A 25701-nucleotide genomic window follows, 5' to 3' on the forward strand; every position below is an offset into this window, starting at 1 on the left:
AATACCTTTAGGAGGCTTCAGCCCTTGAACGGTGTAAGACTCCGTGATGCAGGCCGCGATCCATCGGGAGATGGTCGCCTTAGAAGCCTGCTTACCTTGTCGGTTACCAAAGGTGACGAACAGTTGAGAAGAGCTCCTAAACTCGGAAGTTCTGTCAAGATAGAACTTAAGAGCCCTCCTAACATCCAGACAGTGTAGAACCCTGTCCGCCTCTGAAGCAGGGCTCGGGAAAAAGACGGGCCGGGAAATAGACTGGTTTAGATGGAACTCAGAAACCACCTTCGGCAAGAAAGCAGGGTTTGTCCGTAGGACCACCTTATCCTTGTGAAAAGCCAAGAAGGGATGTTCCACGGACAAAGCTTGGAGCTCACTCACTCGCCTTGCCGAAGTGACGGCCACCAAAAAGGACACCTTCCAGGTGTTTGAGGTCCACCGTGGCCATTGGTTCGAAAGGCTTATGGCACAACGCCGTCAGGACCACATTTAGATCCCACGCCGGGTGCGACTGCGAATCGGAGGATAAAGGCATGTCAAGCCTGCAAAATGTCTCTTAACCACTGGATTAGACAGAGTAAGAACATTGGTCTGTAGATAGGTAGGCGGAAACCGCCGAAAGATAAGTTCTACATGACAGAACGTGAACTCCCGACTCTGCTAAGTAGGATACAAAGGACAATACCATGTCAATTGTAGCCCGCCTCGGGTCCAACTGCTTGTTTAAACACCAATGACAGAACCTAAGCCATTTGCTTCTGTACTGGGACCTAGTCGAAAGTTTTCTGGCTGCCTGGATAATGTGCATGTTATCCGCAGACAGGCTAAGATGTTCTAAAGACCTGAACTCCGGCATCACGCCGCAAAGCTGAGTGAGTGTGGGGAGGGGTGCCACAGTTGGTGTACCCCCTGGTGATGAAGATCGGAGGTCACTGGTAGCCTGATCGGCAGATACACTGACAGCTGTTGAAGTTCTGAGAACCAAAACCTGGCTGGCCACCACGGGGCTATGAGCAGAAAAGAAAAGTTTGCCGAGTTCTTCAATTTGCAAATCGTCCGATGAACTAGATGCGGGAAAGCACAAGCCCTCATATTGTGCCATGGAATATCGAGAGCATCCCCCAGAGAGGAGGCTCCCAGTCCGTTTCTGGAGGCATACAGAGGAAGCTTCTTGTTTGCCGCCGTAGCGAAGAGGTCCACTTCCGGAGTGCCCCAGCGCAGGAAAATCCATGGAGAGGACCTCTGCCTTCAATTCCCACTCGTAGCTGACTATAGTCTGCCGACTGAGGGCATCTGCTGTGACATTCCGCTGGCCCAGAATGTGTACTGCAAGTAGCCAGACACCATGCTGAACCGCCCACTCCCAAATCTGGATGACAGCTCCACGAGCGGGGGAGACTTGGTGCCCCCTTGCTTGTTGATGTAAAACATCGACACCACATTGGCCGTGCGAATCCGGACCAACTTGCTGGCTACGATCGGTCTGAACGCCTTGAGCGCTAGGAAAATCACCATGAGCTCCAGATAATTTATGTGGAGGAGCTTGTCCTGGGGCGACCAAAGATCCGAGACCTGAAGAAGGGAGGAGTCCGTTGTGACCATTATCGTCGGAGCTGGGTCCTGAAACCCCGCCCCCATGACAGGTTACTGAGAGACGACCACCAGTCCAGGTCCGCTCTCATGGAAGCCGGAATCGTTATCAACTTGGAGTCCAGATCCACAGCCTGAAGCCAAGAGCTCCGAAGAGCCATATGTGTCCGCCTCATCTTGAGGCGAGCAAGAGGAAGCACCAAAATGCACGAGGCCATGAGGCCCAGAAGCCTCTGAAACCACCAGGCCAACATGCTCTCCGACTGCGCAAACATCTGACACATGGCCAACAGATCTGCCATTCTGTCCCCGTCAGGTACACTCTGCAGTCAATCGTATTCCAGCGAAAACCCAGGAAGGTCAAGTCCTGAGAGACCGTCATGGAAGATTTCCGCCAGTTCACCGACAGCCCGAGGTGGAACAGGAGCTGGAGGAGAGACTGAAGATTGCAGGCAGCTTTCAGCGGGCAAGGGCTGCGCAAGAGCCCAGTCGTCCAAATACGGATATACATGGATACCCTGCAGACGAAGACAGGCCGCTATCACCGACATCATCTTCGTAAAGACACGTTGTGCCGAACTTAGGGCAAAAGGAAGCACTGGAAATGCTCCTCTCCCACAGAGAAACAGAGATATCTCCTGTGTGGACCCCAGATCAGGATATGCATGAAGGCATCCTGAGGATCCACCACGCTGAGCCAATCACCCATCTGCAGGGAAGACAGTATCTGGCCGGGCCAGATCATCTTGAATTTCTCTTGGGGTAGGAAAAGATTGAACTGATGGATGGTGCGCAGGCCAGCCTGGTTGGGTTTGGGCACCGTAAACAGCCGGGAGTAGAAGCTCTCCCCTTGCTCCCCAAGAGGAACGGGTTCCACAGCTCTGAGGTCCTGCAGTTTCTGCACCTCGGCTTTAAGGGAGGGCGATCACGACTGCTGGAAAGGAGGGGGGAAGGGTGGGGTTGGGGTGGGGTGGGGTAAGCGGAAGCCCACCCGAGTGACAAGACCCACCTGTCCTCGGTGATGGTCTGCCACGCCTCCCAATGAGACGCAATGCGTCCACCCACCGGGGTCTCTTGCGAGCGAGAACCTTCATTTGGCAGGCTTTTCAGTGGTGTTACTACCTGAACCTGAGGAGGAGGCTGAGGAGCGGGAGAAAAACTGAGTCCGTTGCTGCCTCCGGTGGTTATTACCCAAATGAGTATCCACTCTGCGGGATCTCCGGTCTAGGAAGCCCCTGAAACCGGAGGAGGGCCGGCTTTGCAACAGCAGTCTCTGGGTCCTAAAAGGGGTTTTAACCAGGACTGACAAGGATTTAGCTGTCTGGGTGTTGTCCTTCATTTTGGTGAGCACCACATCCGTTGTGGAATGAAAAAGCTCCTTACCATCAAACGGCAGGTCCAACACCTTGTCCTGCACCTCCTTCGAGAACTTGGTGACATGCAACCACGCCTGTCGAGAGGTGTCAACACCCAGCATAAAGCCCCGAGCCGACGTGTTGTAACGCTCACCTGGTATCCACGGGGACGTCACTCAGCCTGTTCTGACCTCTTACGACCTCAATCCCTTCCCTGGAGGCTATTCGACTGGACACTGGGCCTGAAACACAGGATTGGTAGAGTTTAACTCCCTATTGTCTCCGTGTGCTTGAACCCCTTCTTCCCCGGGGTCCAACCCTTCCCTTTGATTCACAGTTCACCTTGTTTTCTTGGATAGCGTGCTCTCCGTCCTGCTTTCAGCGAAGGGGCGCGTTGATTGATGCAGGCTCGTTGATGCCTAGTTACTTCACTGGCAAGAGTCTGACAGGTAAGTATAATAAGTCTTTTTACCAGTTCTCCAACTTCGTTCCTTTCCTTCCTTAGATGATGGCGGCGTCCGGGGATGGCGGCGTGCTGCTGAGATGAGTAGCGCTGAAGGTGAGTGAGAGCGCGATGCACCCCTTTCGTATTTGCATTGAACGGAGTTCTTTTTCTGTGTCTTTTAGGTGTCGCGACGTTTTCAGCGTGGATGACAGTTATGAAGAACAAATACAGTGGGTAAGCGCGGTATGCGGCGCCTCTAGATGTTTCAACGCTAACCTGGAGTGTCTTTTCCCTCTTGCAGATGGATGAGAAGTTCTGGAGACAGAGTTCCTGCAGAGCGGCTGGGATTCAGGTAAGCGTTTGAAGCTCGTACAGTATTTAAAAATAAGCGAAGATTTGCAGAATGCTTACTAATGCCTTTTTTCTGTTCTTTTCCCTTTTCCTTATGAAGCTGCGTGCCGGGATGGGAATGACACCGCCGAAGATGCCCGCAGAACAGAAGGAGCGATGAATGATGGACAGAAGCGCCGCAAGGTAAGGCTGTCCTAACGGTGTTCTTGTTCTTGCAGGAGCTGAGCACAGAAGAAAGATGCAGGCCTACTGGAGACCGATCCGAACACGGTGAGCGTCACGCTGCAGGTGCAGAAAACGCAAAGCATGTTTCTCAGCCTGGGTGTGGCTTAAATAGTCTCTGGATATCCCAGGTGTCTCTGGGATGAACCACACCCAAAAGACTAGACCACACATGCAGTTCTGGGAACCGAAATATGTGGGGGCATCTATCTTGTCCCCATCAATGCACTAAAAGTCCAATCCACAATGTTATCCTATGGGAGTGAGTGAGTCTGTGCCACAAGCGCCAAGTCTGACTCTAAGTGGGTCTTTGGAGGGATGGAGAGGCCCTTGAGGGCCATGTAGGTGATCGTGGCCTGCCTCCAGCCTGACATCTTGGAGGGCTGGGGACATGAGGGGCAGGAATCATGACGCGTGTCGACATGATGAGCCGCGGCCTCAAGTAGATCCTGGGCCAAGACTCTGGCATCAGATAATCCCGCCTTAAAGTCTTCCAGCTTCTCGACCGGAATGAACTCCTCGAATTCCGACAGACCTTTCCACATCTTCATATTCGCCCCGCTAACACCAGTTCAGCATTAGCCTGCCGGAGCTGCAAGGCCGAGTTAGCAAAAATCTTCCTCCCAAGGGAGTCCAGGAGTTTGTCCTCTTTCCCCAGAACCTGAGTCGCCATCGTAGAAGAGGACACTGTAGGCCTGGACTGCAAAGTGGCCGCAGCCATCACTGTGGAGGAGGGGGCGGACAAAATGACAGGGCCACCTCTTCCGAAGAATGCAGCCTGTATCGCGCGTCAATTTTCTTATTGACGAAAAGTCCAGAGTGCAGCTTTTCCCAGACCCTGCGGACCTAGGCTAAAACGTCCTTCTGCAAGAACAGGCGGGACTCTCCGAAGGAGACAAGGTGAACGCCCCCGAAAGCACACCCTCCTGCAGAGCGGGTGCCTCGGGCACTGGAACATCCAATAGGCACATCATGTCCAGTACCCGGTCGTGAAAACCTCTAATGGAGCGGGGCTGGTCTTCGCTGTCCTGCTCGCCCTGCACATCATCCGACAGGTCAGGATCCTGCTGAACCGTGTCAGGCACTGCCTTGTCCACGGAGGACATTGGGGTCAAGGGCGGAAGGGTTGGTGGAGGCACCGTAGGCAAGGGCGGAGCCGGCGGAACCGCTGGTGGAACGGGTGGAGCCGGAGGCGCAGGCGGGCATATCTCCCTAAAAAGACCCTTGAAATACTCTCTCATGGGGTCGGTACGCATGAGCGTCTGAAATTTGCTGAAAGAGGCGTCCTTTTTCAGCAAATTTGGAACTGCCGGAGAAGGCCTCTCATGAGGAGGATAATTCTAGGGACGCAGAGGGGAGGGTTGCCACACAGGCCCATCTCCCGAAATGTCCACAAAAATCAAAAGTGCCAAACCCACAGGCAACAAGACATTTTCCGGAAGGGGCATCCGGGCGTTCCAATAGTAAAATGGACGAAATGGATGAGCACAAGGAACTTTATGTTCACCCGCAGAACCAACTCCTACACCTGAGGCCGATGGCGTAGTTGTAGGGGAAGCACCCAAAATGGCCGCCGTGGTGGTGGCGGCGGGAACGGATGCCATTTTGCCATCACCTGAGGGGAACTGCGGCACGTGTGGAAGTGAGACAGGGGTCCCCGTCAGTGGGTCAGGGGTCTTAATTTTAGCCTTAACATAAGGAACCTCGACCGAGCCGGTACTATGAGGCCTGGAATGTTTCTGCAACATAACAATAGCCAAACTAGCCTTCACAGGCCTCTCAGAAATGTTGGTCACTTTAGCCTCTGCACGAGGGACTTCGGACTCAGGTCCGGTAACAGCCTTACTAGCGCGGGCCTCGAACATCCGTTCGGAAACACCAAGCCCAGCAAAGGCCTCGGGGCGCACCCCAGTGCTTTTGAGGGAAGCCGATAACGAGGCCTCAAAGCGAGCTCTGGTACCCCACGACTCAGTAGAACAGGGTCTACAAGCAGCCCCCACAGGAGGGGCCTCGGAGCATGCTCCGGTATCCACAGGCCCCTTACGGAGACCCTCGGAGAAAACTCTGGTACAATTATTAGGCCCAGAAGGCACCTCGGGGAAATCCCCGGTGACAGAGCGATCAACGCTCCTCCCGGCTCGGGAAGAGCCCGGACAGCTATCTCCCAGCCGGGGTGCTCTGAAAAGTAAAGAACTTACCGGGCTTTTCTTCTTTGTGTCGATATACCTGAAAATGCAAAGGAGGAGTATGTCGAAACACCTCCTCCCACCGCTCCAACCGACGTTGAAGTGCCCGGACCGAAAGGGAGTCGCAATAAAAATAGGAGCCCCAACGGTGATCCAGACCCAAACACTCTAGACAAAGAGGATGGGGATCCTCGCGAAGCGTCAGTGACACGATGAAAAATCTGGAAAGTCTAGTTTGAACGACAGACAGACTAGTACACGATCGCTAGCGAGAGCCCGAGGGGAGGAAAAAAAGGGAAGAAGATCTTCCGAGGATGCAAGTGCGTCCAGTCCCGAACAAGCAGAGAAAAGGTCTGATGGGCGATGTGCGGGGCGGAGCCGAGATGGGCGGGGTTACGGCCGCGTGCCGGGCCCCACGTAGAAAGAGAGGAAGGACTTAAAAAAAGCTCTCCGGTCCCGTCCCACAGGACGGAGGAATGTTCCATAAGTATGGAGGAAAAGGGACTGGACGTAGAAGTATTAAAGTTACCACCACTTGGTCAGGGCTTTTTTTGCATAATTACTGCCGCCATAATTCCAGCAATTCTGCCGATTATTTTGGCGTTGAGTGGCAAGATTTACCTCCAGGGTTTTGCTGGAGGTAAATCTTCCACTGAAAGCCAAAATTCATAATTTGGCATAGTGGTAAAATTGGAGGCAATTCATTTTACCATTTACTGCCATACTGTCATGGGCACTAGCTTAGCTAGCACTACTAAGTCACCTTCATATTCAATTCATGATGGCAAGAAGGGAAAACAGGCAGGAGCACTGTGGGTGAGAGCATGGCGAGCAAGGATAGGGTTAATATCCATTTCATTCATTGGTACTCCCTACTCCCATAGAGTAACATGAGACTTCCTGTTTCCACTAGTATGGATCCTTTTGTGCCAACCCAGAACTACGTTGAACACTCTAGTCTTCGGGCGTGGCTCTCTATAAAAGCCACGCCCAATGAGCAACCCATGCTTCGTGTGCTTTCTGTAGCTTTGAGCACATGCTTACCTGGTTCCTGAGATTTCTAAGGCATTCTTCAGCATTTGTGACCGGCAGATCAGTCTTCTTCACTGCGAACACCGCTCCTGGAAAGAGAAGAACAGAGGCGTAAGCTGATAAGTGGTTTTCTATTCACCTTTTTCAGCACTCGTCCGGAGGTTTCGCGACTTCTTTTCCACTCGCGGACCGACAAGTCACTCCCGCTCGTCTTCTCTGCAATCACTTTCGGATTTTCCGTTCCCGAGTTACCTTTTGGCAACCTGCAAAGAGAAAAGAACAAGGAAAGACAGGTTAGAACTTGAAGATACATTGTTGCCAAAAACATTTATAGACAATACGAACCTGAACTTTGTCACATGCTTTAACCCAGTGAAGCAACTGGGATTCCAAGGACATATAGCACTTAACTGATCCGAAAAGAGATCCATTTCTGCACATCTGCAATTCCCGCAGTACAAAGGGTCCAGTGAGGTAACTGGCCTTGGGACACTCTTTAGGAGTACAAGACTCCACTATCCAAAATAAACGGCGGTGTTTGCATCACAATACCAGTGCAGCAACCAGCAAAACCAGCACCAAGTCAGCGCGACAGCCAGCTGGCCCACACCATAGCGCCCCTGCAGAGGCAGGACGGAGAGCTCGTCATTTCAAACTAAGAGGTGAGCCCTCAGACACTATATTTCAGCACACAGAGGGAGGGGGAAAGGTTCCCTGGGTTAGGGCAGTACCACTCATTAACCCATCATTCTCCTTACAGGTAGAACTCCCAGTATTCCGGGTGAGGAGAGGGCAGGGCAGAGGTCGGCAAACTCCATCGCTCCTGCGGAGACTCAGGTGAGCGTGACAGAACACGAAGCCAACCCTTAAACACCTCCACCTGAGTGATGGAGACCTCAGAGGTAGATCAGCTGTCACAGTTATTGGGGGAGCTGCGGGCTGAGGTGCATGCAGCCCGTTCTGAGACAAGCGCCCTGAGGCGTGAACTGATAGTGAACAGGGACAAAACAGACAAGATTGCTCGCCAATTACTACAGACTCAAGCAGGATTAGTACCGTTGCCAGGGGGAGCCACAGCTACGCCAACGTCATCACCTCTACCCATAGCAGCCCCAGTACAAGTAGTCCTTCCAGGCAAGATACCACTGGCCCCTCCGGAGAGGTTCTTAGGAGAAACCAAAAGGTTCGGAACTTTCATGAAGCAGTGTCGCCTACATTTCCTGTGCAAACCAGGGTTGTTCCCCACAGACCAATCAAAAGTGGCCTTTGTGTTGTCATACTTGGGGGGACATGCCGCAGACTGGTCCGTGCCGTTAGTCAACAGGGACGACCCTTTGCTCCGGAATTTTGCCGGTTTCCAGTGTGAGTTGGAGAAGCTCTTCACTCGTAGCATACAAGGACAGGCCTTGGATGACGAGTTGTTATCTCTTCGACAAGGAAATCAGGATCTTTTGGCTTATGTAGCAACTTTTAATTGGCTGGTAGCCAAAACAAACCGGCCCGAAGAAAAACGTACAACTCTATTTTACCGAGGTCTACGAGAGGAACTCAAAGACGTCCTGGTACAAGTAGTCAACCCGCCTGCTGGGTGCGTCGAATACATTGACCTAGCAATTCAGCTTGATCACCGTTTACAAACCCGGAGGGCCGACCGCACACGCTCCGAGAGCAGGACGTTCTACATGCGCCCCAAAGAGACGCTGATTCGCCAGCCCATGGAAGCACATCCTGAACCCATGCAAATGGGTGGAGTTCGAGGTCCACTCACCAAGGCAGAACGCGATAGAAGGCAGCAAGAGCAATTATGCTTGTACTGTGGACAATCTGGCCATTTTCTCCGTAATTGCCTGGCAAAACCCCCTCGAAAGACAGTTGGAGCTATGGACGGAGCAAAGGGAGCAACCGAGGTGGAAAACTCCAACTCCCGACAAACATAGAGGTCGGTTTGTCGAGCGCAACTAAGAGTCCCTTGACCTCCCACTTGACCATCCCAGTGACCATCATGGACCAACACCAACCCTCCAGGTTACACACACTTGAAGCATTTGTGGATAGCGGAGCCATTGGGAATTATTTGGACTTGGAGACAGCAGACAAATTTGGTTTGTCAGTCTGTGCAAAGGAAGTCGCAGACAATGTAACCGCTGTCGGCATAACTCAGCTACTATCAGGCCCTGTTACCCGTTGTACTGCAAAGGTCATTATGCTCTGTCAAGACGGACATAAAGAAGAAATTTGGCTCGAGAAACACAACCCGCTCATAGATTGGCGTAGCAGGTCGTTAACCTTTCCCAGGGACTGCAGACACTGTTATGAGTCAGGTCAGGCACCAAAACATCCGATATCAGCATCTCAGAAGACGCTCCCAGTATTGGGAATACTAGGGGCCCTACCCAAAGAATACCAGGACTTTCAAGACGTATTCGCCAAAGAACAAGCCAATACACTGCCCCCGCATCGTTCCTATGACCTGGGGCAAAGGTCCCATGCAGTCGCATATATGCCCTGACAGAAGGGGAAAATGCCCATCTAAAGAATTACTTGGACCAGTATCTCGTGAATGGTTTTATTCGCCCTTCAAAATCCCCCGCAGCTTGTCCCCTCTTCTTCGTCCCAAAGAAGGAGGGGGACCTAAGAACGTGCATTATCGCGCGTTAAACCAGGTCACGGTAAAGAACCGGTACCCATTACCGCTAATACCTGTGTTGCTCGACCAAGTACAACAAGCGCAAGTGTATACAAAACTGGATCTTCGAGGGGCCTATCACCTGGTGCACGTAAAGGAGGGTGATGAATGGAAGACCGCGTCCCGCACCAGGTACGGCCTCTACGAGTATTAGCTAATGCCGTTCGGGCTATGTAATGCGCCGGCGGCATTTCAACACTTCATGAATGATGTCCTGCGAGAACTGTTAGACGTATGTGCTGTAGTGTACATAGATGACATCCTCATTTACTCGGCTACCGTACAAGAACATGTAGCACATGTGCGAGCAGTTCTCCACAAGTTACACGAAAACCACCTATATGCCAAGCTTGAAAAATGCTCCTTCCATGTCACCGAAGTCAAGTTTCTAGGATTCCTGTTGTCACCACAAGGGATCCGAATGGACAACAGGAAAGTAGAGGCGATCCTCACTTGGCCATCATCTTCGTCTCTAAAGGTAGTGCAGAGCTTTCTTGGTTTTGCGAACTTCTACCAACGTTTTATACCAGGATTTTCCCACATGGTGCATCCTATCACTACTCTCCTACGCAAGCACCGAAAAATTGAATGGACTCCCGCACCAGAAGAGGCATTCTGTGCTCTAAAGAGCAGATTTACGTCAGCCCCTGTATTACAACATCTACAACCAGACCTTCCTTACATCGTTGAGACTGACGCTTCAAGTGTAGCCATGGGAGCGGTCTTATCCCAACGGAATCCCGACACAGGTCATCTGCACCCCATGGCTTTCTGGTCGAAGAAATTTTCCCCAGCCGAACTGAATTACGCAGTAATGGATAAGGAACTGCTTGCGATTAAGGAGGCCCTCAAGGAATGGAGGCATTATTTACTCTGAGCCAAGCATACCATCACCATAATAACTGATCATCGAAATCTCCAGTACTTGCGTTCGGCTAAAGCACAATCATCCCGACAGCTTCACTGGGCTCTGTTCCTATCAGAATATGATTTTGTGATCACTTACTGGCCCGGAGTTAAAAATGGGAAGGCAGACGCCTTATCACGCATCGGCAAAGGAGAACAAGCTTACAGCATTCCTGATCCGGTGGGCATCATCCCTAGTGACAAGATCCTGGGTCTCTGTGGAGATGATTCTTCATGGGAGGCATTCAAGCAGAAGATAAAGGACAGCCTATCCGTAAGTGAATTACGAACATGGAGGAACAAGGGAGTTAATTTTTCCATCAAGGACGGCCTACCGTATTACCAAGATCGTCTTTACCTTCCAACACGCACATTGCAGGAAGAAATACGCACTAACTACCACAATTCACTAATTGAAGGGCACCCAGGAGTGGCAAAGACTGCTGAAAAAATTGAAAGATCCTACTGGTGGCCAACTTGGCGACAAGACACCCACGACTTTGTCAACTCATGTGGAACATGTGCTCAGAACAAGACCTCAAGACAAAGACCAGCCGGTTTATTACAACCACTGGCGATACCACCCACACCCTGGCACACTGTCTCCATGGACTTTGTCACAGACCTAGCACCTAGTTCCGGATTTAACCCCATCCTTGTGTTGGTAGATTTATTCACCAAGATGGCCCATTTCATCGCCTTAAAAGGCATTCCGCCTGCTCAGGCCTTGGCTCGGGTATTTCTCAATAACATAGTGAAGTTATATGGGTTTCCGTCCATATTAGTCTCCGATAGGGGAAGCCAATTTGTGTCACGATTCTGGAAGCATTGTTGCTCGTTGGCCAAAATAGAAATCCGATTGTCCACCAGTCACCATCCGCAAACAGACGGGCAAACAGAGCGCACAAATCAGACTCTGGAGCAATACCTCAGTTGTTTATTACATCAGACAGAATGCTCTTGGGAGGAAATCCTGTGGATAGCTGAATATGCATACAATAATTCAGTACACGCCTCCACACGCATAACGCCATTTTATACTCTTTATGGCCGCAACCCAAGGACTTGGACATATGACCCACCAAGGACCATCGAAATGCCAGCCATTAAGACTTTACACAAAAACATCTCACAAGCAACCAAAGATGCAGTAGAACATCTTGAGGCAGCCAAGGCTACACAAAAAAGTGTGCTGACCGTCACCGACGACAGGCCCCAAACTACCAAGTAGGAGATTCGGTATGGCTTGCATCTAAATACATAGCATTAAAAGGGGCCAGGAAATTCTAACCAAGGTTCTTAGGCCCGTTCACAATTGAAAGTGTAGTTACTCCTGTTGCCATGAGGTTAACTCTACCACCAAAAATGCGCATACACCCGGTTTTTCATGTTTCCTTGTTGAAACCTGTACACCCTGGGACTAGAACACTAGCTCCACCAGCCCCCATAGAAATCAAAGGGGAGGAACTAGAGTACGAGGTCAAACAAATGCTGGATTCCAAGATAGTACAAAACACCCTGTATTACTTAGTGGATTGGAAGGAATATGGGCCCCAAGATAGGTCATGGGAACCAAGCAAGAACATTTATGCCCCTCGATTACTCGCCAAAATACCATCAGAACAATCCCACCAGGCCTGGTCCAGGAAGCAGACCTTTGAGAGGGGCCTTGAGGGGGAGGACTGTCATGGGCACTAGCTTAGCTAGCACTACTAAGTCACCTTCATATTCAATTCACGATGGCAAGAACGGAAAACAGGCAGGAGCACTGTGGGTGAGAGCATGGCGAGCAAGGATAGGGTTAATATCCATTTCATCCATTGGTACTCCCTACTCCCATAGAGTAACATGAGACTTCCTGTTTCCACTAGTATGGAACCTTTTGTGCCAAACCAGAACTACGTTGAACACGTCTTCGGGCGTGGCTCTCTATAAAAGCCACGCCCAATGAGCAACCCATGCTGTGTGTGCTTTCTATAGCTTCGATCTCATGCTTACCTGGTTCCTGAGATTGCTACAGCATTCTTCAGCCTTTGTGACCGGCAGATCAGTCTTCTTCACTGCGACCACCACTCCTGAAAAGAGAAGAACAGAGGCGTAAGCTGAAAAGCGGTTTTCTACTCACCTTTTTCAGCGCTTGTCCGGAGGTTTCGCGACTTCTTTTACACTCGCGGACCGACAAGTCACTCCCGCTCGTCTTCTCTGCTATCGCTTTCGGATTTTCCGTTCCCGAGTGACCTTTTGGCAACCTGCAAAGAGAAAAGAACAAGGAAAGACAGGTAAGAACTTGAAGACGCATTGTTGGCAAAAACATTTATAGACAATACGAACCTGAACTTTGTCACATGCTTTAACCCAGTGAAGCAACTGGGATTCCAAGGACATAGCACTTACCTGATCCGAAAAGAGATCCATTTCTGAACATTGGCAAATCCCGCAGTACTAAGTGTCCAGTGAGGTAACTGACCTTGGGACACACTTTAGGAGTACAAGACTCCACTATCCAAAATAAACGGCGGTGTTTGCATCGCAATACCAGCGCAGCAACCAGCAAACCAGCACCAAGTCAGAGCGACAGCCAGCTGGCCCACACCATAGCGCCCCTGCAGAGGCAGGACGGAGAGCTCGCCATTTCAAACTAAGGGGTGAGCCCTCAGACACTATATTTCAGCACAAAGAGGGAGGGGGAAAGGTTCCCTGGGTTAGGGTAGTACCACTCACTAACCCATCATTCTCCTTACAGGTAGAACTCCCAGTATTTCGGGTGAGGACAGGGCAGGGCAGAGGTCGGCAAACTCCATCGCTCCTGCGGAGACTCAGGTGAGTGTGACACTCGTAATGAGGCCCAAGGTCTATTAGTAATCCCCCCCCTAGAAAACAAATACCTGGGAGATAGGCAGTTCTCTTATGCGGGCCCTCATGCCTGGTACTCTCTTCCACAACATTTGCGGCAAATGAATTCTCTATCTAGTTATAGGAAGCAATTAAAAACCCATCTGTTTAAATAAAGTCTGTGGCTAAAGCAGGCAACCTAGTCTATCTACATTCGATTCCATCTGCGCCGAGATGTAGTCTCTGCCAGGTTCCACACTCTGGGATATGCGCTTTAGAAATATTAAAATAAAATCAAACCAGCAAACTACCCAATCTGAACATCGGGAAACACTGTACCTAAAAAAATATGTTGTTAACGTCTGCTTGAACATTTCCTGCGATTCAATTTGTCCAGTTGCACCTTGCACTGCCTCCCAGCTCCCCTAGCACTTGTGGTCTGTATCTGCAACCCTACAGTCACTTCTCTCTGCAATTATGAGCCACCCAATGGCTGCACATTTGAGTTACCTGCACTCCTCCCTCCACCTGCCCCCCATCCATCTGCACTTCTCCCTTTCCTCTTCCCTGCTCTTGCACAATCTGAATTTCACAGGGCCTCGTAAGAATGTTGTTTTGTCCTCCTTATGTTTCCCCCTCCTTGTCTTGTCGCGCCTAGAAACACTTGTGTACACGCGCGTTACAAAAGCCCTACCATATCATACCTCTCAGGTCCAGTGGAATTGCATTCCATGCCTTAAGTGCCACTGTGATAAAACGCATCTTTACGGACCATGGTCAATTTAGATATTGGCACCACCAGTAAATTAGTATCACTGAATCACAATGATCACAAAAACAGCTTTCTCAGGGGTTTCTGCCAAGTACTCTGGTCTAGTCCCCGTGAAGCACTTATGATATAGGTTATTTATAATACGCAGAGGTTTCTAAGCGCGGACCCTTGGGATCGAACCTGTGTTGCTCCATGTCGCCTTCCTTCCAAGGCGAGCACGTTGCCCCCGAGCTATCCTTCCGAGACTTATGCATTATCCTCTCACACCGAGCAGGATGGCTCATTCAAAATTAACAATTTAGGGTCTCCGAGTGTGGCAACAAAGATCTAATTAATTGTTGGTATTTATTTAAGATTCACTTCCCTGGTTGATCTTGTAAGAAACCTGAAGGTGTCTCACCCGCTAGTCCCCGGGGATCTGTCATCCAGGTGGCCAGGACACAGCCATCGCTTTTGGATCCAGTTCCTGTGGGTGGACCAGTGCGGGAGGATCACCTGGATGAAGGGTCTTCGGGAGTGGGATTGGGACACTGATACACCACTTTCTCATGGACAGCTCACTGTGAGAGAAAATGGACTAACACCTAAGCTGTATACCTGACATGTCCCAACACAATGTTCATGCAGAGTCAGGCAATTAAGGATCATTACACAGACTTCCATCACACTTCCCCACAGGGATAAAAGGCGGAGCATGAAAGCACACTGTGAGCAAGTCAAAACGCACAATGACGCAGCAGTTCCAAGATGGCAGTTTAATACGAGAAGAAAGACGGCAAGACCAGAGAGGGTTGCAAGGAGGCAAGTGCCCATGACCTTTTCAGAAGAAAACCATTACTTTCACAAGCATTAGAGAATAAGAAACATATGACCTAGAATTAAAGCTGAGGAAACCTGCATTGTGTTTTGGAGGTACCACGGGATCTCCCACGTCGATAGCCAAGGCGGCGAGGAGGGTTTGCCGCTGTGGTACTGTCCTTGGCTCCTACAACAAAGCAGGGCCAGTAAACTCAGAACAGCCGGTGAGTCGGGGAGACTGATAGCAGAACGGTCTGTGTTAGAACCAAGGTTGCAAGCGGCAACATTGTATGGAGAAATCTGAAGAGAACAGTGTGTGAAGCATTTGCAACGAGTGACGCAATTATAATTGAACATCAAAAGGAGTGACTGAACTTTTGAAGCCAAGATGGATAACTTATACAGAGTGGTCCAGCGGCACGTGGGTGCTCATTCGAAGGTCTCTGTTAGGTATCAGACTGAGAGGTGGCAAATGTAAAAAGGAATTGTGAAATTGAAGTGGTCCTGCAACGGGTCAAGCTAAACCCTGTGCACATTTGAAAGTCTTCGATAGTTAATATGAACTGAAATTGGTCTGAGCCCTGCAGAGGGAGACTAATTGTGTAAATCAGAAGGATCCGTGCCTGGCCAAGGGGGGTCCAGGGTGAACCCGAGTCACCCGAGAAAGAATATTCTCTGAACATTGGAATAGGGGATCTGAGTCCGGAAGAGGGGGTCCAGGGTGAACCCGAGTCACCCGAGATAGAATATTTTCTGAACATTGGAATGGGGGATCTGAGCCCAGAAGAGAGGGATCCAAAGTAACGTTCATTGGAGTAAAAGGAATCTGAGCCCAGCTGAGGGGGATCCAGGGTGAGGAGTGAATCACCTGAATTAAGTACTTGTAAGACAAAATGAACTTTTCGTTGGTTTTGGTACATCAGGCCCTCTGAATCAAGAGACTTTTATAAGTGAAATGTCTTGGGCATAGAAGGCCCTGATGCTGGAAATGGAACTGTAGCCTCGTGCCGAAGAAGCCAGAGTGTGTGCTATGCTGGAGTGAACCGCCTTGTCCCGTGTTGAAAATGTGGGAAAGGGAGGCTAACAGCCTGAACATACTGACATTCCATTTTTGTGAATACTTTTCTTTTTCATAAATACTACCCCATACTATTTGTATTTAGAGGTAAGGATTGGTAATATTTTGTTTGTATAGGCCCTTTTATTTTGATGAGACTCCACTAGGGCTGCATTTTTATTATTTGATGGTCGTAGCTTGCTCCCATCTATAGATTTAGGATAAGATAGGCGTTTATCACACCCTTGTTGAAGTTCAATAAACACCCTTGAACTGTGGTCACTTGTGTCTGTCTTACTGTTGATACCATGCCTTCCTTAAATTCTCTACTAACTTAGATACCCATACTTAAAAATGGTCTCCCCATGCCCGGTCATGGGGATTCCTCACAAACACAACTTTGTCACTACTGAGGGAATGAGATGCTGGATGCCAAGGTGTTGGCATGAAGATTTGGCCATTCTCTGTGTCTGGATTATCCTCCAACCTACTCACTAGAAATCTCTTGTTATGCAGCTTAAGTAGTTGCAACTTCACCAAAACATTCAAAATGGGATTAATACGCTTATCCCTCATAATAAATACACAAACCATGCTCAATCATTTCTTAAATCCACCCATTTCCACACGCGTACTTGGAAGGCTGGATCATTGCTCCAGCTTCCTTATGGGACTCTTTACTCCTTTGCCATGCCTGATAATGTCCTTAACTTTGCTACCAGTACCCTCTTTAACTGCCCATGATCGTCACCCTACTCCACTGCCTTTAAATTGGATGATTATCCATGTGCACTCACTCCACCACACCTAAGTAACTGCCTCTCCAGCTACCAGCCGGTTTGCACTCTGCTTTTTCAAGCTCTCGTCAATCTCTGTACCTCGTCCTCCCTGGCTTCTGTTTCTTATTCCTACTTGGAACCCACCACTCTAACTCCCCCTCTCTCCCGACACCCCCTGACATTAAATCGACTCTCACTTTACTGTGTTTCGTATCTGCACTTAAACAATAACTTCTCACTGGAACAAGCACCTAATCGGTCTGTTTTCCTCCCCCTGAGCCCACTCCTCTATCTTTCATTAAGGTATATATGGCAAGATTGTACTATATGTAATCAACCAATACTGTATATCTTGTTCCCTTGCATTGTATCAATGCTGTTCCCTCTTACTGTCCCATTGCCTTCTTATCTGCTTATCAAAGTGAGACACTGCATTGGAACTGCACTACCAGCCATAATTCCTCATGTACAAGCTTCTTGTCAGAGCTCCCCTTGCTCTTCAAAACAAAATACAAATATTTTCAAGTCTGCCTTCTGTCAACATTTGAGTGCAAATGGGATCAAATAAACATTTGTGCTCACCAAAATGCAGATAGCTTCTCCACACCCAGAGACTTGATCACTCTAGACGGCAAATTAACAAAAAACGACTGTCTTCAAGGTTGATAGTAATTGGAAAATCGTATGTTGGGTGGGATCAGTTACACAACTCAAAAGTTGTTCCTGACACACTTGTAACAATTTCTACAATTTAAATTATTTACTAGCATTGAATGCAATGTTGTCCTACAAAGGTTGTAGGAATTACACATGTTCTATTTCTTTGTGACATATTTCATTTAATATTTGTTCTTCCTTTTATTGTAACAAACACTTAAACAATTATTTCACAATTCATTATCCAGAGCAATCCTATTTTCACAAGACAAATCTACATATATCACATCCTGACAACGTGAACCAAATGCCTAACTAAGGTGGTAACGTTTTCTAAAAGTGATAAGTGCAAGTGTTCATGTGCTAAATAAATATTCCTTTGTCTTTGCTGGATTCAACCAGAACCCTATTGGGCCGGTCATTTCTAATTCTACAATTCCCGTTAGGTCAGGGCTTACGTCATTGGTAGCAGTATCTGAAAACCAATTTGTCTGTCTGCCACTCTGCTTGCTCGCTGTTTTGGCAGTTTATACTAGGTTACCGCCTTCTTTAGGATGGAACATAGACTCTGTGTGGAAACGAGAAAAATTGACATTTGTTTATTCCATGCTGTATACCTGGTTTCCTCCTCCCTAGTGACCACCAGCGTCTAGATCATATGTGCTTACCATTTACATCTGTCCCACTTTCTGGACCGTCCAACACATTCGACTGTCGAATGGTCTTCGTTTGAAGGGAATCCTTCCTGCACTCAGGTCTTTATGATCGGAAATTAAACATGTTGGGGAATTGCTAAATTAATTATGTATCCTAGAGTAATGCTGTGGCTGTGCCAGGGGTCAGCGTAATTTTGTACCTGAATAGATGGCTCCAAGAATCCTCAGTGTTGTTGACATGGAGCCTGGATTGCTGAAGTATCCCACCCACTAATGTAGAAAATGGGAACATATAATGATAATCGTTGGTACCAGCAGTCCTCAACTATTTGGCTCAACCTGGTTACTTGACGAGGCGGCTGCAATTGCTTCAAAATGCCAGGGCTAGATCCATCACCCGCCCTCCTTTTGGGACTCACATGACCCCTCTGCTGAGGCAACTGCATTGGCTCCCCGTTGCTCAGCGGATTATGTTTAAATCCATGTGTATTGTGCATAGGGCCTTCTATGGCACCAGAGCCGAGTACCTACAAGCCAAATTCCCCCGCCATTTGCCTACCTGTGTTCTCAGTTCGCAAGCGGCCTGTCGGGTCGCGGTGCCTCATTCCTCATTTCAGATTTGTCCGCAAAGTCGGCCGTGTCTTTTCGGTTGCGGCCGCAAAAGGAAGGATCAACCTGGCCCTGCCCCTCCGAGAGACTACTGACCACCTCACATTTCGCCAGAACCTGAAAACTCAGCTCTTTTAAAAAGGACGCCATGGATTTCTTGCCTTTCCTCGTCCTCCCTTTCAGCGCCATGATGCCCTCGGGTGTATGCGGACTTGATAAGTGCAATAAACATTATTTGTATAGCGCCTTCATCCAAAGCGCTTTACAGAGCACATATTTACATACAATATCACCAAACCGAAATGATTACTCATTTATGGACCTCGGAAGGATGAAAGGCTGAGTTGGCCATGCCGGGATTCGAACCTGTGACCTGCAGATCACACTCAGATCGCAGCAGCGAGCGCGCAACCTGCTGAGCTATCTTACCGGCTGCAAGTACCTATAGGGTTTAACAAATCAACGTGACTGATCTGCGCATCTACTGTATAGCAGTGTCCACTAATCTGGTACTGTACGCTCTAACTGCTAAGAAACTGAGCAGGCCTACCTTGATTCACTCTCCAGTCAGCCCACAGTCTGTGGTGAAGGGTAGATGCTGCTGCGTGCCTCAGTCATGCGTCTGGCCCTGAGTCACCATGGAGTGCATCTAGAGGCAAAGAGACCCCCATGAGTTGTTAATGTGTGATGCACATTCCTACCTTTGAAGCCTGTATCTCATAATGTTGACCCGTGTGGATAGTATGTAAATAAATTGCACAAAGCTGGGCACTGTGCAGCGCGCTTCGCATCTGCCACATTAGTGTGTGAGGGTCTATGCCAAAGGTGCTCCCACCATCTACGGCTGGAAACATCCCAAATGTACAGATCAATGGGAGGGGTAGGGGAACGTTGTGGTTGATGGAAGGAAAGACGATAGGACATGACAAGAGCCCCAATTCCTTCATTCTTTACGTTGCACTTTGTTTAAAAAGCACCCACTCATATCTGCAAACTGTGCGCTTACCTGCTGTGTTGTCTACTGCTCACAGTGGAGACCCGGGATTGAAGCAACACCGGCCTGTTGCCTGGGTAAACAACTCTATATAACTCAGGCCTGTCATGTGATCCAACAAAAGGAGCCATACCATATGTATCCTGCAGCTGCTCTTGGTACGTGTACCTCGTAGTGACAATTACGGCTGTGGCGCTGCCCCGTGTGGGACGTGCACGCGGCGGCGTGATGTTGCACGTCGCCGCGTGCAAGTTAAATAAACGGGGCGTTCCCGGATGCCGCAGAGCGACCGTGGAGCCCGAACTGGACAGACGTGTGTCGTGTGTGGTCTGTTCAGTGTGGGGGCTCACGGGCACGCATCGGGGCCAGGACTCACCCCCAACAGTGGCGACGAGTGCAGACGGATGCCCGGGCCCGGCGGTGAAAGGCATTGCGAATTTTTTTTCTCCATGATACGGAACGTTCGTGAGTGTTTCGTTTCACGCCGTGGCTGCGAACCGTACACGCGGCTGGCGGCCATTTTGTCTATGAGGCCGTGGAACTTCACCAGGCTCCGGTTTGGAGGGTGAAAGCGATCCAGGTCCAATTTTTGGATATTCTGATTGCAGGCAGCATAGCCTGCATGCCCATGCCTGATTTGTGTATTTTACTCCAGTTTTGGGATTCCTACGTCGAGTGAAAGCTAGGGGAAGGATTAACATGGCTGGGCCAGATTAGTCCACTCCACCATTTCAGCTTAATTTTTGGAACATCCACACCACTGTGGCCTGCAGCAAGGTGGAGACACGGCTCTTCTTTGTTCCCTTCATCATCAGGACGCTGTGGCTTCTTCTTTGTCTCCATCATCACGAGGTTGGCTGCAGTGGATGCTCTTCTTCTCGTCTGGTGGCTCGTGGTTGGAAGCGATCCCAGGTGAGCTTGGGGACTAGTCATCATCACCTCTCCCCCAGTTTGGACTGCCATTGTGCCTGGAGAGGGGGAGGAGGTCTGTTGGCGTGGTGCTGAGGGGCAATTGAGTTGTGGCCCCCAGGACATAAGGTGGGGTGCGCCTGTGCGCTCAAGCCCATGAGTGACTCTGATGATCAGCAGGGTGGGGCCGCCGCAGCTGCTGAAGATCCTCAAGATGGTGACCAGGTGGCACAGCCCCAGCAGGCCCTACAGCCTCCAGGACAGCAACCAGCGCCACAGCCTCAACAGGCCCCACAGCGGCCCCCGCAGGGAGGGGGGCAGGCGTCTGCACCCCAGGCTTTGCCCGGGGCAGAGTTAGGTACTCCTCAAGCACCTCCCGTCATGGCTCAGGCTAGAGCCCAGGCTGTCCAAGCTGCCCTGCAGCCCATCCCTGAATTCGATGCATCGGGCCCACCTTCCAGCATGGGGCCTCGGTGGAGGAGGTGGGTTGCCCGCCTGGACATGTACTTCAGAGCTGCTCAGGTGACAGACAATGACAGCATGGTGGCCACAATGTTGTATTCGGCGGGGCCTGCGGTCCAGGAGATCTTCGAGTCGCTCACCCTGGTGGACCAGTCTTATGATGCGGTCAAGGCAGTCCTGCTTGCTCACTTTCTGCCCCTTGCCAATGTGGACTACGAAAGGTTTGTCATGTTGTCGGCCAAGCAAAAGGGCGATGAGACTCTGGACACCTTTTATGGTCGCCTGCGCCGCCTCTCCCAAGGATGTGCATGGGGGGATGCGGAGGACATGATACGCACAATGCTGATTCAGGCATGCTCCTCCGGCAAACTCAGGAGGCAGGTCCTGAGAGAGCCGGGCCTCACTGTACCCCGCATATTGGAACTAGGCCGGTGCCATGAGGTGGCCGAGGCTCGCGCCAACAAGATGGAAGCGGGGTCACGCTCGATGAAGTCGGAGGAGGTGTGTGCGGTCTGGCGGGGTGGCAGAGGAACAAGAAGACCTGGGGGAGGACCCCGGACAGGGCAGGAAGATCAGGGGAGTCATGCCAGAAGTGTGGCTATGACCTCCCCCACCCGACAGAGTGCCCGGCAGCGGGGAAGGTTTGTGGCCGGTGCGGCCTGCCGGACCACTTCAGAGCGGCTCTGCCAGTGTTGGTACCAAGAGGTCCGGCCCAGACGTGGACTACGCGCCAGAGCCGACCACCAAATGTGGCCCAGGTAGACCAAGGTGAGGAAGAGGCCCAGGTGGATGAGGCAGAGGAAGACGAGGAAGAGAACATTTTCTGTGTTTCGAGTGTGGGGATTCTGAAAGGGAAGAGCAGGAGGCAGCCAAGGTGTGTGGTGGAGGTGAACCACTCGCCGGTTCCGGTGCTGGTGGACATGGGGGCCTCAGTCAATGTCATGGCGAGGGGACACTACGATAACATGGACCCACCACCAGACTTGGCCACACTGAGGGCCCGCATATTTGCTTTTGGAGGGCTGGAGCCTATACCGCTGCACGGTGCATTTGTGGCGAAGGTGGAGCATGAGGGCTCGACGATCAAGGCTCGGTTCTATGTCACCCCGGTGAGTAACAACACTCTCCTGAGTTGTGCTGCTGCAGAGGCCCTGGGGATTGTCACCTTCGCGTACTCGGTGTACTTGGAGGACATCAATGACCTGCTAGATAAGTACACTGCCCTCTTTAACGGCATTGGGATGATGACTGGTGACCCGGTCAGGCTGCATATCGATGAGTCTGTACAACCGGAGGGTACCATTTCATCTGAGGGAGCAGGTTGACAAAGAGCTAGACAACCTGGTGAATCTGGATATTATTGAGAAAGTCGAGGGCCCGACGCCGTGGGTATCCCCTATTGTTGTGGCAAGGAAACCGAAACAACCGGACTCTGTTCGTATTTGTGTGGACATGAGGCTGCCCAACAAGGCCATCAAGAGAGAGCGGCACCTCACCCCGACTATCGATGACATTATCGCCGAGGTGCAAGGGGCCCGATTTTTCTCCAAGCTAGATCTACGAGCAGGATACCATCAGGTTGTCCTCCACCCTGAATCCCAGTACATAACCACGTTCACCACCCACCAGGGGCTGTACAGGTACAAGAGGTTGAGTTTTGGGGTGTCATCGGCTGCAGAAGTATTTCAAAACATCATACGGGGCGCCCTCGCCGATCTGGAGGGTGTCCTTAACATTAGCGATGATATTCTGGTATTTGCCAAGACGGAGGTGGACCATCTGAGAAGGCTGGCAAGGACCTTTGAGAGGCTGCAGTCGCTGGGCCTCACCCTTCACAGGGACAAATGTGAGTTCCTGCGCCCCTCCATTGAGTTCTTCGGGTTTGTGTTCAAGGGGGGGGGTGTCACCAGATCCAAGGAAAGTCCAGGACATTAAGAAGGCGCAGCCCCCGGAGTCGGTGTCAGACGTGAGAAGCTTCCTTGGCATGGTGACCTACTGCGCGCGCTTCATCCAAAATCTCGCCTCGAGGTCCGAGCCGCTCAGGGCATTGACGAAGAAGGAGACAGTCTGGCATTGGGGCCCACTGGAGCAGTCGGCCTTTGAGGACATCAAGAGCGCACTAACCAGGGAAGACACCATGGCGTTCTTCGACCCGGCGCTGCCGTCGGAGATCATTGTGGACGCGAGTCCATTTGGCCTGGGGGCAGTTCTGACTCAGGTGGACCGGGATGGGAGCGTTCGCCCATTGACATATGCCAGTAAGGCGCTCTCGGACACGGAGCAAAGATACTCCCAAATTGAGCGGGAGGCCCTGGCGGTCCTCTGGGGATGCAGACATTTTCGACTCAATGTCTTGGGGCGTCCTGTGACCGTGGTGACTGACCACAAGCCCCTGCTCCCGATTCTGGCTGGATCATCCTCAAAGCCCCCGGCCAGGATTGAGAGATGGATGCTCGCCCTGCTCGAGTATGGCGTCACCCTGGTGTACCGGCCGGGGGCCAACAATGCAGCGGACTACCTCTCCCGACATCCTGGAGCGCGCGGGGGAGAGGAGTATGACACCTGTGCAGAGGAGGCCGATGACCATGTCCAGATGGTGGTGGAAGGGGCCATGCCAAATGCGATGCCCCTGTCGGAGCTGGAGCCTGCAGCGGCAGCGGAAGAGTGTTTTCAGATCCTAAAGAACTCGATGCAGCACGGCTCCTGGAAATCCATCTTGGAGGCTCTGGCAGGGCGGACACAGGAGGCCAAGACTGGACTCAAGCAGTTGTGGAAGGTGAAGGACGAGTTGTCCTTCTCGACGACTAGCTTGCTGCTCTGAGGTGATCGCATCGTGGTCCCCCAGTGCAAGGTACAGGAGGTGATCACTCTAGCCCACCAGGGACACCAGGGTGCTGCCAAGACCAAGGCGAGGCTGAAAGTTTGGTTCCCGGACTTGGAAAGAAGGGTGGAGGACTTTGTGGCGGCGTGTGTGTGGTGCCAGGCGGCGTCCCCCATGCAGCGAGAGCCGACCATCGAGGCGATGCCCCGGGGGACCCATCCCTGGGAGGTCGTCCGCGCGGACTTTGGGTCAACGGCCGTGGGAACCCAATCATCGCAATTTTTGATGAGTACTCGCGGTACCCGGAGGTGGAGTTCGTGGAGTCGGTGGCCTTCGAGCATGTGGTCGTAGCGGTGGAAAAGATATTTGCGGCCCATGGGTTCCCTGTGACTCTGTTCTGACAATGGGTCGCCATTTCAAAGTGAGCGGTTCTCCGAGTTCATGGAGAGCTGCGGAGTCAAGCACAGGAAGATATCCCCGTTGTGGCCTCGCGCTAATGGAGACGCTGAAAGGCTGATGCGGACCCTGAATAAGACCTTCAGGATTGCTCAGGGACAAGGGCAGCCCCTCCAATGCACCCTTTATCAATTCCTGCGGGTGTACCGCACCACTCCACATGCCTCCACTGGGGTCGCCCCTGCGGAGGCTCTGTTCAGGTGATGCCCCCGGGGTCTACTGCCCGAGGTCCGGGAGAAGGAGCCCGGGGTGATCGACACTCAGCAGGTTGAGGCCGATAGGAGGACCAGGATTGACCAGGAGAACCTGCGAAGGGGTCTTCGCCCCAGCGGCTGGAACCGGGGGACGAGGCGCTCATTCGAAACAGACACCCCCATGGCAAGCTCTCACTCCCCTACGAACCCGAGCCACAGGACGTGGTGGCTGTGAAAGGGTCCATGGTGACGGCATCGGATGGACGGTCTGCTGTCACCCGAAACGTCAGCTTCTTCAAGAAGCTGGGTGACTCCCGAACGGAACCACCCCTGGACCCTGACATGGCAGGATGTTGAAATCCCTGTGAGCGCCCAGAACTCTCCAGTCCGGGGAGCTGTGACGGATGGACTTCCCGTGCCGGAGGTAAGCGGGAGGTACCACCAGAGGGCTGGGCGAGGGAAACCCGCTTATCTCAGCGAATACGTGTTGGGACATGTGGAGAGTCAACCGGAGTGAGGGGATCCGGGCGGCTGACATTAAAGGGGCATGGGCTCATCATTTTGGTGTTATTTTGTGTGTGTAGTTTGCAGTGTTTAATAAAAGCAATTGTGTTTCCTCCCGAAAAAGGAGGAGTGTGGCGCTGCCCCGTGTGGGACGCGCACGCGGCGGCTTGATGTTGCACGTCGCCGCGTGCAAGTTAAATAAACGGGGCGTTCCCGGATGCCGCAGAGCGACCGGGGAGACCGAACTGGACAGACGTGTGTCGTGTGTGTGCTCTGTTCAGTGTGGGGGCTCACGGGCACGCATGGGGCCAGGACTCACCCCCAACAACGGCCTTGTTGTTCTGCGCTGATATGTTACCATGTCATATTTGACCAGCACAAGATGTCAACCTCTTCTTAACTGTATCTTGGTAGTTCCTCATTGAGGACGGTCA

The 25701-nt window shown here is 51.3% G+C and overlaps 1 protein-coding gene across 2 annotated transcripts in view; it reads right to left on the reverse strand.

The window, feature by feature from the left end:
* The window catches only part of BTRC (beta-transducin repeat containing E3 ubiquitin protein ligase), a 2926431-nt gene that overhangs the window by 2639352 nt on the left and 261378 nt on the right, over positions 1-25701 (reverse strand). The window contains exon 2 of one of the 2 annotated variants that reach the window (XM_069611642.1): positions 19478-19576. The exons of the other annotated variant lie outside the window; for it this stretch is intronic. The gene's annotated coding sequence lies outside the window, so the exon portion shown is untranslated. The remainder of the gene's footprint in view (positions 1-19477; positions 19577-25701) is intronic. 2 annotated transcript variants of the gene reach the window in all.

Source organism: Ambystoma mexicanum, chromosome 8, assembly GCF_040938575.1.
Source record: "Ambystoma mexicanum isolate Mex_15411 chromosome 8, UKY_AmexF1_1, whole genome shotgun sequence".
Lineage (NCBI taxonomy): Eukaryota > Metazoa > Chordata > Amphibia > Caudata > Ambystomatidae > Ambystoma > Ambystoma mexicanum.